Here is a 13,975-nt window from a genome sequence, read left to right as displayed (position 1 = left end):
CCGATTTTATCACTACTGGATGAGAAGTCGTGGTTGTGAATGCCAATGTTAAAAAATATTTCGGCTCAGCCACTTGTTTATAGTGTAATACACTGAGATTGACGCGTTTCGGAAGTCAAGCTTCCATCATAAGGATAATAAAAAGTAAAAGAACTTGTTAAAACTCGCTAAAATGGAACATGCACCAGGCACAATAAAATTGATAATAAAATTAAAACATCGTGGCTATTTCACTTGTTGCAGCCGTGTCTTCCAAGGTGCATCTCCACATAGTCGTCAAAATATTAAAAACTCTAAAATGGTGTCGCCTATGGTGTTCAACATCTAACCACATGGCTCTCTCCTCTATCGTCGTAATCCGCCCGTGCGTCTTCGTTGATACCACACACCACGTAGCCAAACACGACACTGAAACGCGAGTGAGCTCACGCGCAAGTAAACAAGGAAGTCACAGAGATGTCTGTACAAACAGATAACGTACACATGTCCGAAGGACCTCATGAATGATGGTATCCTGCCAATTGCTAAAAATGTAGTTACTAAAAGAAACCAGTGAAATGTTTGAAAAAGTTATTTGTATCACCAGTTAGCTGTTCATTCAGTATGTGTTGATTAGCAGCAATAACAGATGTAACAACTGTGCCAGACACCTGTTTACATATCTTTGTATTTGCATACGCGTCCCTACACCAGTTTCTGTGTATTAGCCAATTACAAAGTACTTGCATGAGCATTGTATGAGAAAACAAAGTTGCAAGATAGGCAAGCAGAGGGATGCCTACCGTATCCAAACGGCATATTAAATCGTTAATCCATCACAACCCAACAATTAATTTAGAAACTCCAGTTGTCGATTGAACAGCACATCAAACCGTTCTAAGGCATCAAGCTCGTTCAGCGGTGCTGTGGGGCAGTAAGCTTCCTATATAAACATAACCCCCCCCCCCATCTAGTGAGCCGTGCAGCCGTACCCTCTCCCCAGTCTGCTGTGGTGATAGGTGGGACGGCCGTCTTGTAGTGGAAAATCAGAATCTCGCTCGTCAGGACTTGTACACCTCCCAATGCAGTGATGTCCCGCAGCAGCGACCTGCCCCCATCCACCACCAAACCAAGTGCGTCCCTTTTTCTTCCACCAGTTTGCGACAATCTGGCCACAGACGCCAATCGGGAAAATGTTACTCTTTCCTGCCAGCAGCGCCTTAATGCCACATTTAACAAACTCCCACTCCGTCAGTCACGGTCCAGTCAGAGCTCATCCTCCTTGCTGGTTTGCCCAAGAAAATTCCCTTCTGACGTCAGCAGGCGATGGGTGAATGAGAGCATAGTTCAACACTTCAAACCTCATTCCCACACTTGTAATTTACATCTACATCTACATCTACATTCATACTCCGCAAGCCACCCAACCGTGTGTGGCGGAGGGCACTTTACGCGCCACTGTCATTACCTCGGTTTTTTGTTCCAGTCGCGTATGATTCGCGGGCAGAACGACTGTCTGAAAGCCTCCGTGCGCGCTCGAATCTCTCTAATTTTACATTCGTGATCTCCTCGGGAGGTATAAGTAGGGAGAAGCAGTATATTCGATAACTCATCCAGAAACGCACCCTCTCGAAACCTGGACAGCAAGCTACACCGCGATGAAGAGCGCCTCTCTTGCAGAGTCTGCCACTTGAGTTTGCTAAACATTTCCGTGACGCTATCACGATTACCAAATAACCCTGTGACAAAACGCGCCGCTCTTCTTTGGATCTTCTCTATCTCCTCCGTCAACCAGACCTGGTACGGATCCCACAATGATGAGCAATACTGAAGTATAGGCCGAACGAGAGTTTCGTAAGCCACATCCTTTGTTGATGGACTACATTTTCTAAGGACTCTCCCAATTAATCTCAACTTGACAACTGCCTTACAAACAATTAATTTTATATGATAATTTCACTTGAAATCGTTCCGTACACATACTCCCAGATATTTTGCAGAAGTAACTGCTACCAGTGTTTGTTCCGCTATCATATAATAAAGGATCCTTCTTTCTATGTATTCCCAATACATTACATTTGTCTATGTTAAGGGTCAGTTGCTATTCCCTACACCAAGTGCCCATCCGCTGCAGATCTTCGTGCATTTCGCTACAATTTTCTAATGCTGCAACTTCTATATATACTACAGCATCATCAGCGAAAAGCCGCATGGAACTTCCGACACTATCTACTAGGTCATTTATATATATTGTGGAAAGCAATGATCCCATAACACTCCCCTGTGGCACGCCAGAGGTTACTTTAACGTCTGTAGACGTCTCTCCATTGATAACAACATCCTGTGTTCTGTTTGCTAAAAACTCTTCAATCCAGCCACACAGCTGGTCTGATATTCCGTAGGCTCTTACTTTGTTTATCAGGCGACAGTGTGTATCTGTATCGAACGCCTTCCGGAAGTCAAGGAAAATAGCATTTACATGGGAGCCTGTATCTAATATTTTCTGGGTCTCATGAACAAATACAGCCAGTTGGCTCTCACACGATCGCTGTTTCCGGAATCCATGTTGATTCCTACAGTGTAGATTCTGGGTTTCCAGAAATGACGTGATACACGAGCAAAAAACATGTTCTAAAATTCTACAACAGATCGACGTCAGAGATATAGGTCTATAGTTTTGCGCATCTGCTCGACGACCCTTCTTGAAGACTGGGACTACCTGTGCTCTTTTCCAATCATTTGGAACCTTCCGTTCCTCTAGAGACTTGCGGTACACGTCTGTTAGAAGGGGGGGGGGCAAGTTCTTTCGCGTACTCTGTGTAGAATCGAATTGGTATTCCGTCAGGTCCAATGGACTTTCCTCTGTTGAGTGATTCCAGTTGCTTTTCTATTCCTTGGAGACTTTCCGATATCAGCAGGCACTTGAAACTTTTGCCCTCGACCATCTCAAGAGATGAGTCGTTCCACAGGCCACTAACCGCAACTTCGACTTCGTGAGAAGGACTGGTAGGTTCCCCGAGTTTCCGTCGATGAACACTTGACGAGTGCAAGCTAGCACAAAGCTCTCAGCCCCCACGATACACCTCCCGCATTCAGAGCATAGTCCGGGCTGTGCAGTTCTCACGTATTTACAGACTGGAACCATTCTAACATTCTGCGTGGTGTCTGTTTGTTCCATATAGTGTCTCCCTACCACTTTCGCGCAACGACGCTCTGAGCCTGTTTTTTTAGGGAATTGACTAGTTTGAACCTGGGACCTGTTGCTGGTAAGGAGACGCCAGACCACACATGACATGTAGATTTCAGAAGAGTTCAGTGAGACTAGCGATGATATAACCAGATACTTAATGATTTCAGCGTCAGCTCCACTGTACTCCCTGTAAAAGAATCTTAATACTAACTAAATTTAGTAGAAGGGATTCAAGACTTTCCTATTTTTAGTTAGCTGGTAAAATAACGTCGAAAAGGCAGTTAAGTTTACCGTTGGAAATTTTATTCTACTCACAAAATATTGTTTATATATTGCTCTATTGATAAAAGGAGATGTTTTAATACAGGATGGTAAAAACCAACTGCGTTAAAAAAAAAAAGTGAACGAATATTCCCTGGATGGGTTTCCAAGTTCTACAATGGTTCGAAGGATGACCTATGCCATATCACATCTATAACCTAGGTTTAAATTAAGTTTCACAAAAGAGAAAACTATCAAAATGGTCTACAGAGACCCTCAATTATCTTTATTTACATATCTAACTTGTCGTAAATTACAGTGGCTGATGTGGCTTCTTAACAACTATATAACAGAAAAATCATCGTGTTTCAGATTTTTACTTCAAGTGGCAAATGTGAACACCATGAGCTTTAATTGACGATCGACACTAGTATTACGCAAAAAGGGGATGTAACAGATGGGACTTCTGCAGTTCTGAGTGAAGCTTTATGCGCTGTTATGTGGCATCGCGTGCGTTCCTTACCTTGTCGGTGTTTGTCAGGGGGCGGCGGGCAGCACAGCTCCGCTCACCTCGCCGTCTCGCAAGCAACTTTCTCCTAACTTCTCCTTACTACAATTTACCGAAGTTGGTTTAAGAAAACTATCTGGCTGTGTTTTCATCTGACCAATCAGGGTCTCAATGTTAACCTTAAGCTCCGCCTACAAAAATTCTGTCTATCCAATGAGAAACGTTATACTTTTCGTGGTGGGGCAATGATTATAAAGTTTGCAACGTAACAGAGACGCGAAAAAGTCTCACGCTAAAACTTGCAGCTGATGTCGTCCTCTTAGCGTTATAGTAAGATCTATACTGTTCTTCTGGAGGGCTCTAGCTTTTAACATGTGCTCTGGGGGGTGGGGGGGGGTGGATCTAGCGGTTAGCTGGCGACGTGGGTCCCTTATCGTACGGCCTTCAGCTTAACACGGTTCTGCTCTCGGCTTCTGTTCTCGTTTCTCCCCTCGGAACTGCGTCTGTCTCACAGTGGGATGGTATGACATGCATTTAGGCAGTATTGTGTTAGTCTGTGGTATTCCATTTGCTCACTCGTTACTCGTATTACTTTGGTTCATTTAATGTCACGATTTATTCGGAGGTATGTGACATACTACTGGATTTGCTTATCATGTCAGGGTTTTCATGGAAGGTGTTGGATTTGCCTGACAGCTTACACCATTAGTCCCATTACAGACGACCACCGAAATTTTATGAAATGCATTTACTCATCATAAATCAATGTAATGCGACTAAAGTGTGCTGTATATCGACAGTCGTGACCAGTGGCACATAAATGTAGCATAAATGGAAGGAGGCAAGGCAGACGGCTGATAACCTTCCAACACCACCTCAAGCGTCGCCCAGCACTGAATGCCAAACAGTGTGGCTGATGAGGAACTGCCTAGTCACTGCAGCCCATTCATTTTAACTCCAGTCACTAGGTGAACTGCTCGTAGAACTCATGAGTGATTTGCTCTGCTGATTTAATTTGATATTTTGCACGTACGCTCCACGAGTTCTCCGTCATTATGATGATTGGAATGGTCTTGGTTTTGCTGCGGTTATTCCTTCGCATTTCCACGTCACAATTGCATCACCAATAGTTGGCTTTACATGTCCCTGACGGATTTGTTACTCAAGTGACATCCAATTACTATTCCACATTCAAAGTCATTCAGCCCTCCTGCCACACCGCTGTCACCGCTTCTCTATAGATAATCCATTTATGGTGATGGGTCCGTCACTCATGACATCTAGTGGTCAATTCCGCATTACGTCGGGTGTGTGGGTACTTCTGATCTTGTAGTGTACTGAAGACTATCTACAGGATCGCTGCTTCCGTTCAGTACACGAATACATGAACTTAAATATATGAATCATGATTTGTTAAAAGGGCTTAAGCGCAGTTTCGCCTTTTGTAGTGAAGTACGCTACTGGCCATTAAAATTGCTGCACGACGAAGATGATGTTCTACAGATGCGAAATTTAAGCGACAGGAAGAAGATGCTGTGATATGTAAACGATTAGGTTTTCAGAACATTCACAGAAGGTTGGCGCTGGCGCCGGTGCCGACACATACACCATGCTGACATGATGAAAGTCTCCAACCGATTTCTCATACACAAACAGCAGTTGAACGGCTTTGACTGGTGAAACGTTGTTGCGATGCATCGTGTAAGGAGGAGAAATGCGTACCATCACGTTTCCGACTTTGATACAGGTCGTATCGCAACATTGCTCCTCGTGTTGGTCGAGATCCCATGACTGTTAGCAGAATATGGAATCAGTGGGTTCAGGAGGGTAATACGGAACGCCGTGCTGGATCCGAACGGCCTCGTATCACTAGCAGTCGAGATGACAGTCATCTTGTCTGGATGGCTGTAACGCATCGTGCAGCCACGACTCGATCCCTGCGTCAACAGATGGGGACGTTTGCAAGACAACAACCATCTGCACGGACAGTTCGACGACGTTTTCAGCAGCATGGACTATTAGCTCGGAGACGGTGGCTGCGGTTACCCTTGACGCCACATCACAGACAGGAGCGCCTGTGATGCTGTACTCAACGACGAACCTGGGAGCACGAATGGCAAAACGCCATTTTTTTTTTGATAAATCCAGACTCTGTTTACAGCATCATGATGGTCGCATCCATGTTTGGTGACATCGCGGTGAATGCACATTGGAAGCGTGTATTCGTGATCGCCATACTGGCGTATCACCCGGCGTGATGGTATGGGGTGCCATTGGTTACACGTCTCGGTCACCTCTTGTTCGCATTGACGGCACTTTCAACACTGGACGTTACATTTCAGATGTGTTACGACCCGTGGCTCTACCTTTCATTCGATCCCTGCGAAAGACTACATTTCAGCAGGATACTGCACGACGGCATGTTGCAGGTCATGTACGGACCTTTCTGGATACAGAAAATGTTCGACTACTGCCCTGGCCAGCAAATTCTGCAGATCTCTCACCAATCAAAACGTCTGGTCAATGGTGGCCGAGCAACTAGCTCGTCACAATACGCCAGTCGCTACTCTTGATGAACTGTAGTATCGTGTTGAAGCTGCATGGGCAACTGTACCTGTACACGCCATCCTAGCTCTGTTTGACTCAATGGCCAGGCGTATCAAGGCCGTTATTACGGCCAGAAGTGGTTTTTCTGGGTACTGATTTCTCAGGACCTATACACCCTCACTGCGTGAAAATCTAATCACGTATCACTTGTAGTGTAATATATTTGTCCAATGATTAGTCTTTTATCATCTGGATTTCTTCTTGGTGTAGCAATTTTAATGGCCAGTAGTGTATATTATGTGGATCTTGACACATAAATACACTCCTGCAAATGGAAAAAAGAACACATTGACACCGGTGTGTCAGACCCACCATACTTGCTCCGGACACTGCGAGAGGGCTGTACAAGCAATGATCACACGCACGGCACAGCGGACACACCAGGAACCGCGGTGTTGGCCGTCGAATGGCGCTAGCTGCGCAGCATTTGTGCACCGCCGCAGTCAGTGTCAGCCAGTTTGCCGTGGCATACGGAGCTCCATCGCAGTCTTTAACACTGGTAGCATGCCGCGACAGTGACCGTATGTGCAGTTGATGGACTTTGAGCGAGGGCGTATAGTGGGCATGCGGGAGGCCGGGTGGACGTACCGCCGAATTGCTCAACACGTGGGGCGTGAGGTCTCCACAGTACATCGATGTTGTCGCCAGTGGTCGGCGGAAGGTGCACGTGCCCGTCGACCTGGGACCGGACCGCAGCGACGCACGGATGCACGCCAAGACCGTAGGATCCTACGCAGTGCCGTAGGGGACCGCACCGCCACTTCCCAGCAAATTAGGGACACTGTTGCTCCTGGGGTATCGGCGAGGACCATTCGCAACCGTCTCCATGAAGCTGGGCTATGGTCCCGCACACCGTTAGGCCGTCTTCCGCTCACGCCCCAACATCGTGCAGCCTGATTCCAGTGGTGTCGCGACAGGCGTGAATGGAGGGACGAATGGAGACGTGTCGTCTTCAGCGATGAGAGTCGCTTCTGCCTTGGTGCCAACGATGGTCGTATGCGTGTTTGGCGCCGTGCAGGTGAGCGCCACAATCAGGACTGCATACGACCGAGGCACACAGGGCCAACACTCGGCATCATGGTGTGGGGAGCGATCTCCTACACTGGCCGTACACCTCTGGTGATCGTCGAGGGGACACTGAATAGTGCACGGTACATCCAAACCGTCATCGAACCCATCGTTCTACCATTCCTAGACCGGCAAGGGAACTTTCTGTTCCAACAGGACAATGCACGCCCGCATGTATCCCATGCCACCCAACGTGCTCTAGAAGGTGTAAGTCAACTACCCTGGCCAGCAAGATCTCCGTATCTGTCCCCCATTGAGCATGTTTGGGACAGGATGAAGCGTCGTCTCACGCGGTCTGCACGTCCAGCACGAACGCTGGTCCAACTGAGGCGCCAGGTGGAAATGGCATGGCAAGCCATTCCACAGGACTACATCCAGCATCTCTACGATCGTCTCCATGGGAGAATAGCAGCCTGCATTGCTGCGAAAGGTGGATATACACTGTACTAGTGCCGACATTGTGCATGCTCTGTTGCCTGTGTCTATGTGCCTGTGGTTCTGTCAGTGTGATCATGTGATGTATCTGACCCCAGGAATGTGTCAATAAAGTTTCCCCTTCCTGGGACAATGAATTCACGGTGCTCTTATTTCAATTTCCAGGAGTGTACATACATTAGTATTAAAAGGATTTTACTCCTACCAAGCCGTGCCCAAACAGTGAGGTTTCAGGTTTTCATGTAGTGTCAGTAGAACTTAAGTCAAGGACATAAGCCCTCTTAACACCAACCTCTGTATGTGAACAGAATGAATGGCTTTGCACATGGAAATAATAGAGTAATCTGTGACCACAAAGATAATAGAGAAAAAGCTGCGAATTTCTTGTTTTTTATTTATCATGATTGTTTTAGAAGTTGAAAATGGGTGAATTGGCGTAGCAGTCAATGAAACAACAAAAATGTTAAAAAGAGAAGGGTGAGGGGAACAACACTTTATTTTCAAGGAACATAATAAAATTAGCTGATGTAAAAGGATTATAGTGTATAAACAGTCGCAAGAAAGTGCGAAAATCGACGAATCTTGTGCTATTGTCTGTAAAATCACTGACTTCGTGCCAGGGTTAAAAACCATAGTTTAGGTTTTGTTTATTGTCTGTTTGGATGTTCTGAAAGTATTGAATGATATTACTTCTGGAATATTGTTAGATAGCTCCAAAAATGTAAGAGATAAACTGTTTTACTTGATTTTAGCGGTCATCCAGGAAAATTTTGTTAACCCACTATTGAGTTTTTTAAAAAAATAGTGCTTTTAGAGCAAAACATATGATTCTAGTTGAGAATAACGATATTAAAAAATAGGAAACACTATTTCTGGAATATTTTTACAAACGAATGTTCTTTCTTTCTTTCTTTTTTTGATTCATCAGTCATCTGACTGGTTTGATGCAACCCGCCACGAAATCCTCTCCTGTGCCAACCTCTTCATCTCAGAGTAGCTCTTGCAACCTACGTGCTCAATTATTTGCTGGAAGTATTCCAAATTTCTGTCGTCCTCTACAGATTTTGCCCTGTACATCTCCCTGTAGTACCATGAAAGTCATTCCGAGATGTCTTAACAGATGTGCTATCATCCTTTCCCTTCTCCTTGTCAGTGTTTTCCTCATATTTCCTCCCTCTCCAATTCTACACAGATCCTCATCATTCCTTACCTTGTCACTCCACCTAATTTTTCAACATTTGTCTGTAACACCACATTTCAAACGTTTCAATTCTGCTGTGGTCCGCTTTTCCCATAATCCATATTGCTCCAGAGGTACATTCTCAGAAATTTCTTCCCCAAATTAAGGCCTACGTTTCATACTGGTAGACTTCTCTTGGTCCGGAAGCCCTTTCTGCCAGAGCTAATCTGCTTTTTATGACCTCCTTCATCCATTCATAAGATGTTAATTTTCTCAAAGTTCTCGTTTCTGTTACTTCTCATTACTTTTGTCTTTCTTCAATTTACTTTCAGTCCATATTCTGTGTTCATTAGACTGTTCATTCCATTCAGTGGATCCTGTAATTCTTCACTTTCACTAAGGCTGGCCATATCATCAGCGAATCTTATCACTGATGTCCTTTCACCTTGCATTTTGTTTCCACTCTTGAAACTTTCTTTGTTTCCTTCATTACTTCTTCGATGCAAAGATTGAACAGTAGGGGCTAAGGACTACATCATTGACTTACATTTTAATCCGAGCACTTCATTCTCGGTCTTTCACTCCTCGTAATCGCTCTTGTCTCTTGTACGTGTTGTATGTTACTCGTCTCTCCCTAGAGCTTACCCCCATTTTTCTCAGAATTTCGAACATCTTGCACTATTTGACACTGTCAAAGGCTTCTTGAAGTCATCAAATCCTATGAATGTGTCCTGTTTTTTTTTTCTTTAGTGTTCCTTCCATTATCAACCGTAGCATCAGAACTGTCTCTCTGCCGCATTTACCTTTCCTGAAGCCAAACTGACTGTCATATAATGCATCCTCAATTTTCTTTTCCATTGTTCTGTATATTACTCTTGCCAGCATCTTGGATGCATAAGCTGTTAAGCTGATTATGTGATATTTCTTGTACTTGTCAGCTCATGAAATCTTCGAAACAGTGTGGATGACATTTTTCCAACTGTCATATGGTATGTCGCCAGACTCATACATTCTGCACACCAAAATCCCGTTTTGTTAGCACTTTCCCAATGATTTTAGGAACTGTGAGGGAATTTTATCTATTCCTTCATCCTTATTTCATCTTACGTCTTCCAAAACTCTTTTAAATTCTGATTTTAATACTGGATGCCCTATCTGTTTTATAGCGATTCCTGTTTCTTCTTCTGTCACATCATGTTGCTGAAGGTTGTTTTGGCTTTTCTATATATGCTGAGTCAGTCCTACCAACAATCATTTCTCTTTAGCTTTCTTCACATTTTTCATGCAGCTGTTTCGTCTTAGGATTCTTGCAATTCCTATTTATTTCATTCCTCCATGGACTATAATCACTTTAAAATACATCTAAATTGTTTCTGAAATGAAAATTGCTGTAGGAAACATATCCAAGTATGTAGCAGAAGCTACAGTAGTTTGAATGGAAGCCACAAAATTGAACCATATGGCAAACACTTTTTGTCTGGTATATCAAAAGTAGAGCCAATGGAGTTAAGCACATTTAACAAGTCTTGATTCATCTATAATTTTTAGTTTTCCAGTTTGTAATCAGAATACACCAGATTTAAGCCAAGCCTGACTTCATCCGATAGATCGTGCTGTGTATGATCAATGGACTAAATACAGGCTTATTCTAAATAATTGACCAACTTTCAAAACTTTGCATTTATTGAAGTACAAATCCGAAATGAACAAGCTTTATACCAACGAAAAGAGGAAGTTTCAAAGCTTTTTTCAGAATGTTTGATATCAATTTAATAAATTTAATAATTTGTAATAATTTGTAATTTTAATAATAATTTAATGATTAGAAATGTGACAAGTGTTATAAATCTTCAATGTGGCCACCGTTGGCTGCACGGCAAACATCAGTGTGGTAGCCAAATTCGTCCCACACACTCGAAAGCATATTTGCTGTCACTGAGTGCACGGCAGCAGTGACCCGGTCCTGCAGATTGTTCAGTGTGGTTTGTAGAGGCGAGACGTAAAGAGCTTCCTCTACATAACCCAGTAAGAAATAGATGCAAGGTGTGGGATGAGGAGATCTCGGTGGCCAGAAGTGCAGAGCCAGGTCCTCCAGTCCCCTGCGACTGATCCAGCGCTGATGAAGGGAATCGTTAAAAAAGCCTCGTCCATTACGGTGCGGAGCTCCAGACTGTTGGAAAACTAAGCTCTGGAAATCTTCCATAACTTGAAGGAATAGCCTTTGTTCCAACATGTCCAAGTACATGATTTACATTGCAGTTCTTTCCACAAAGAAAAATGGTCCACAAACCTCTGTAGCTCCCCTCATGAATCCCCCGAACGACCCCCCCCCCCCCCCCTCCATGAACCATGGACCTTGCCGTTGGTGGGGAGGCTTGCGTGCCTCAGCGATACAGATGGCCGTACCGTAGGTGCAACCACAGCGGAGGGGTATCTGTTAAGAGGCCAGACAAACGTGTGGTTCCTGAAGAGGGGCAGCAGCCTATTCAGTAGTTGCAGGGGCAACAGTCTGGATGATTAACTGCTCTGACCTTGCAAAACTAACCAAAACGGCCTTGCTGTTGTGGTACTGCGAACGCCTGAAAGCAAGGGGAAACTACGGCCGTAATTTTTCCCGAGGGCATGCAGGTTTACTGTATGGTTAAATGATGATGGCGACCTCTTGGGTAAAATATTCCGGAGGTAAAATAGTCCCCCATTCGGATTTCCGGGCGGGGACTACCCAAGAGGACGTCGTTATTAGGAGAAAGAAAACTGGCGTTCTACGGATCGGAGCGTGGAATGTCAGATCCCTTAATCAGGCAGGTAGGTTAGAAAATGTAAAAAGGGAAATGGGTAGGATGAAGTTAGATATAGTGGGATTAGTGAAGTTCGGTGGCAGGAGGAACAAGACTTTTCGTCAGGTGAATACATCTACATCTACATCTACATCTACACCTACACCCATACTCCGCAAGCGGACGGTGTGTGGCGCAGGGTACCCTGAGTACCTCTATGGGTTCTCCCTTCTATTCCGGTCTCGTATTGTTCGTGGAAAGAAGGATTGTCGGTATGCCTCTGTGTGGGCTCTGATCTCTCTGGTTTCATCCTCATGGTCTCTTCGCGAGATACACGTAGGAGGGAGCAATATACTGCTTGACTCGTCGGTGAAGGTACGTTCTCGAAACTTCAACAAAACCCCGTAGCGACCTACTGAGCGTCTCTCCTGCAGAGTCTTCCACTGGAGTTCATCTATCATTTCTTTAAATGATCCTGTAACGAAAGGCGCTGCTCTCCGTTGGATCTTCTCTGTCTCTTCTATCAACCCTATCTGGTACGGATCCTACACTGCTGAGGAGTATTCAAGCAGCGGGCGAACAAGTGTACTGTAACCTACTTCATTTGCTTTCGGATTGCATTTCCTTAGGATTCTTCCAATGAATCTCAGTCTGGCATCTGCTTTACCGACGATCAACTTTATATGATCATTCCATTTTAAATCACTCCTAATGCCTACTCCGAGACAATTTATGTAATTAACTGCTTCCAGTTGCTGACCTGCTATTTTGTAGCTAAATGATAAGGGATATATCTTTCTATGTATTCGCATCACATTACACTTGTCTACATTGAGATTCAATTGCCATTCCCTGCACCATGCGTCAATTCGCTGCAGATCCTCCTGCATTTCAGTACAATTTTCCATTGTTACAACCTCTCGATATACCACAGCATCATCCGCAAAAAGCGTCGGTGAACTTCCGATGTCATCCACAAGACCATTTATGTGTGTTGTGAATAGCAAAGGTCCTGTGACACTCCCCTGCGGCACACCTGAAATCACTCTTACTTCGGAAGACTTCTCTCCATTGAAAATGACATGCTGCGTTCTGTTATCTAGGAACTCTGCAATCCGATCTCACAATTGGTCTGATAGTCCATATGCTCTTACTTTGTTCATTAAACGACTGTGGGGAACTGTATCGAACGCCTTGCGGAAGTCAAGAAACACGGCATCTACCTGTGGACCCGTGTCTATGGCCCTCTGAGTCTCGTGGACGAATAGCGCGAGCTGGGTTTCACACGACCGTCTTTTCGAACCCCATGCTGATTCCTACAGAGTAGATTTCTAGTCTCCAGAAAAGTCATTATACTCGAACATAGTACGTGTTCCAAAATTCTACAACTGATCGACGTTAGAGATATAGGTCTATAGTCCTGCACATCTTTTCGACATCCCTTCTTGAAAACGGGGATGACCTGTGCCCTTTTCTAATCCTTTGGAACGCTTCGCTCTTCTAGAGACCTATGGTACACCGCTGCAAGAAGGGGGGCAAGTTCCTCTGTGTAAAATCGAACTGGTATCCTATCAGGTCCAGCGGCCTTTCCTCTTTTGAGCGATTTCAATTGTTTCTCTATCCCTCTGTCGTCTATTTCGATATCTACCATTTTGTCATCTGTGCGATAATCTAGAGAAGGAACTACAGTGCAGTCTTCCTCTATGAAACAGCTTTGGAAAAAGACATCTAGTATTTCTGCCTTTAGTCTGTCATCCTCTGTTTCAGTACCATTTGGGTCACAGAGTGTCTGGACATTTTGTTTTGATCCACCTACCGCTCTGACATAAAACCAAAATTTCTTAGGATTTTCTGCCAAGTCAGTACATAGAACATTACTTTCGAAATCATTGAACGCCTCTCGCATAGCCCTCCTCACCCTACATTTAGCTTCAAGTACTTTTTGTTAATCTGCGGGGCTTTGGCTATGT

The 13,975-nt window shown here is 44.5% G+C and overlaps 1 protein-coding gene across 1 annotated transcript in view; it reads left to right on the top strand.

Annotated features, from left to right (window-relative positions):
- The window catches only part of LOC126292157 (uncharacterized), a 30,933-nt gene that overhangs the window by 12,869 nt on the left and 4,089 nt on the right, over positions 1–13,975 (top strand). The window lies entirely within an intron of this gene.

The sequence above is a fragment of the Schistocerca gregaria genome, chromosome 9 (genome assembly GCF_023897955.1).
Source record: "Schistocerca gregaria isolate iqSchGreg1 chromosome 9, iqSchGreg1.2, whole genome shotgun sequence".
Taxonomy (NCBI): Eukaryota; Metazoa; Arthropoda; class Insecta; order Orthoptera; family Acrididae; genus Schistocerca; species Schistocerca gregaria.
This window is presented reverse-complemented; position numbering and strand designations above follow the sequence as displayed.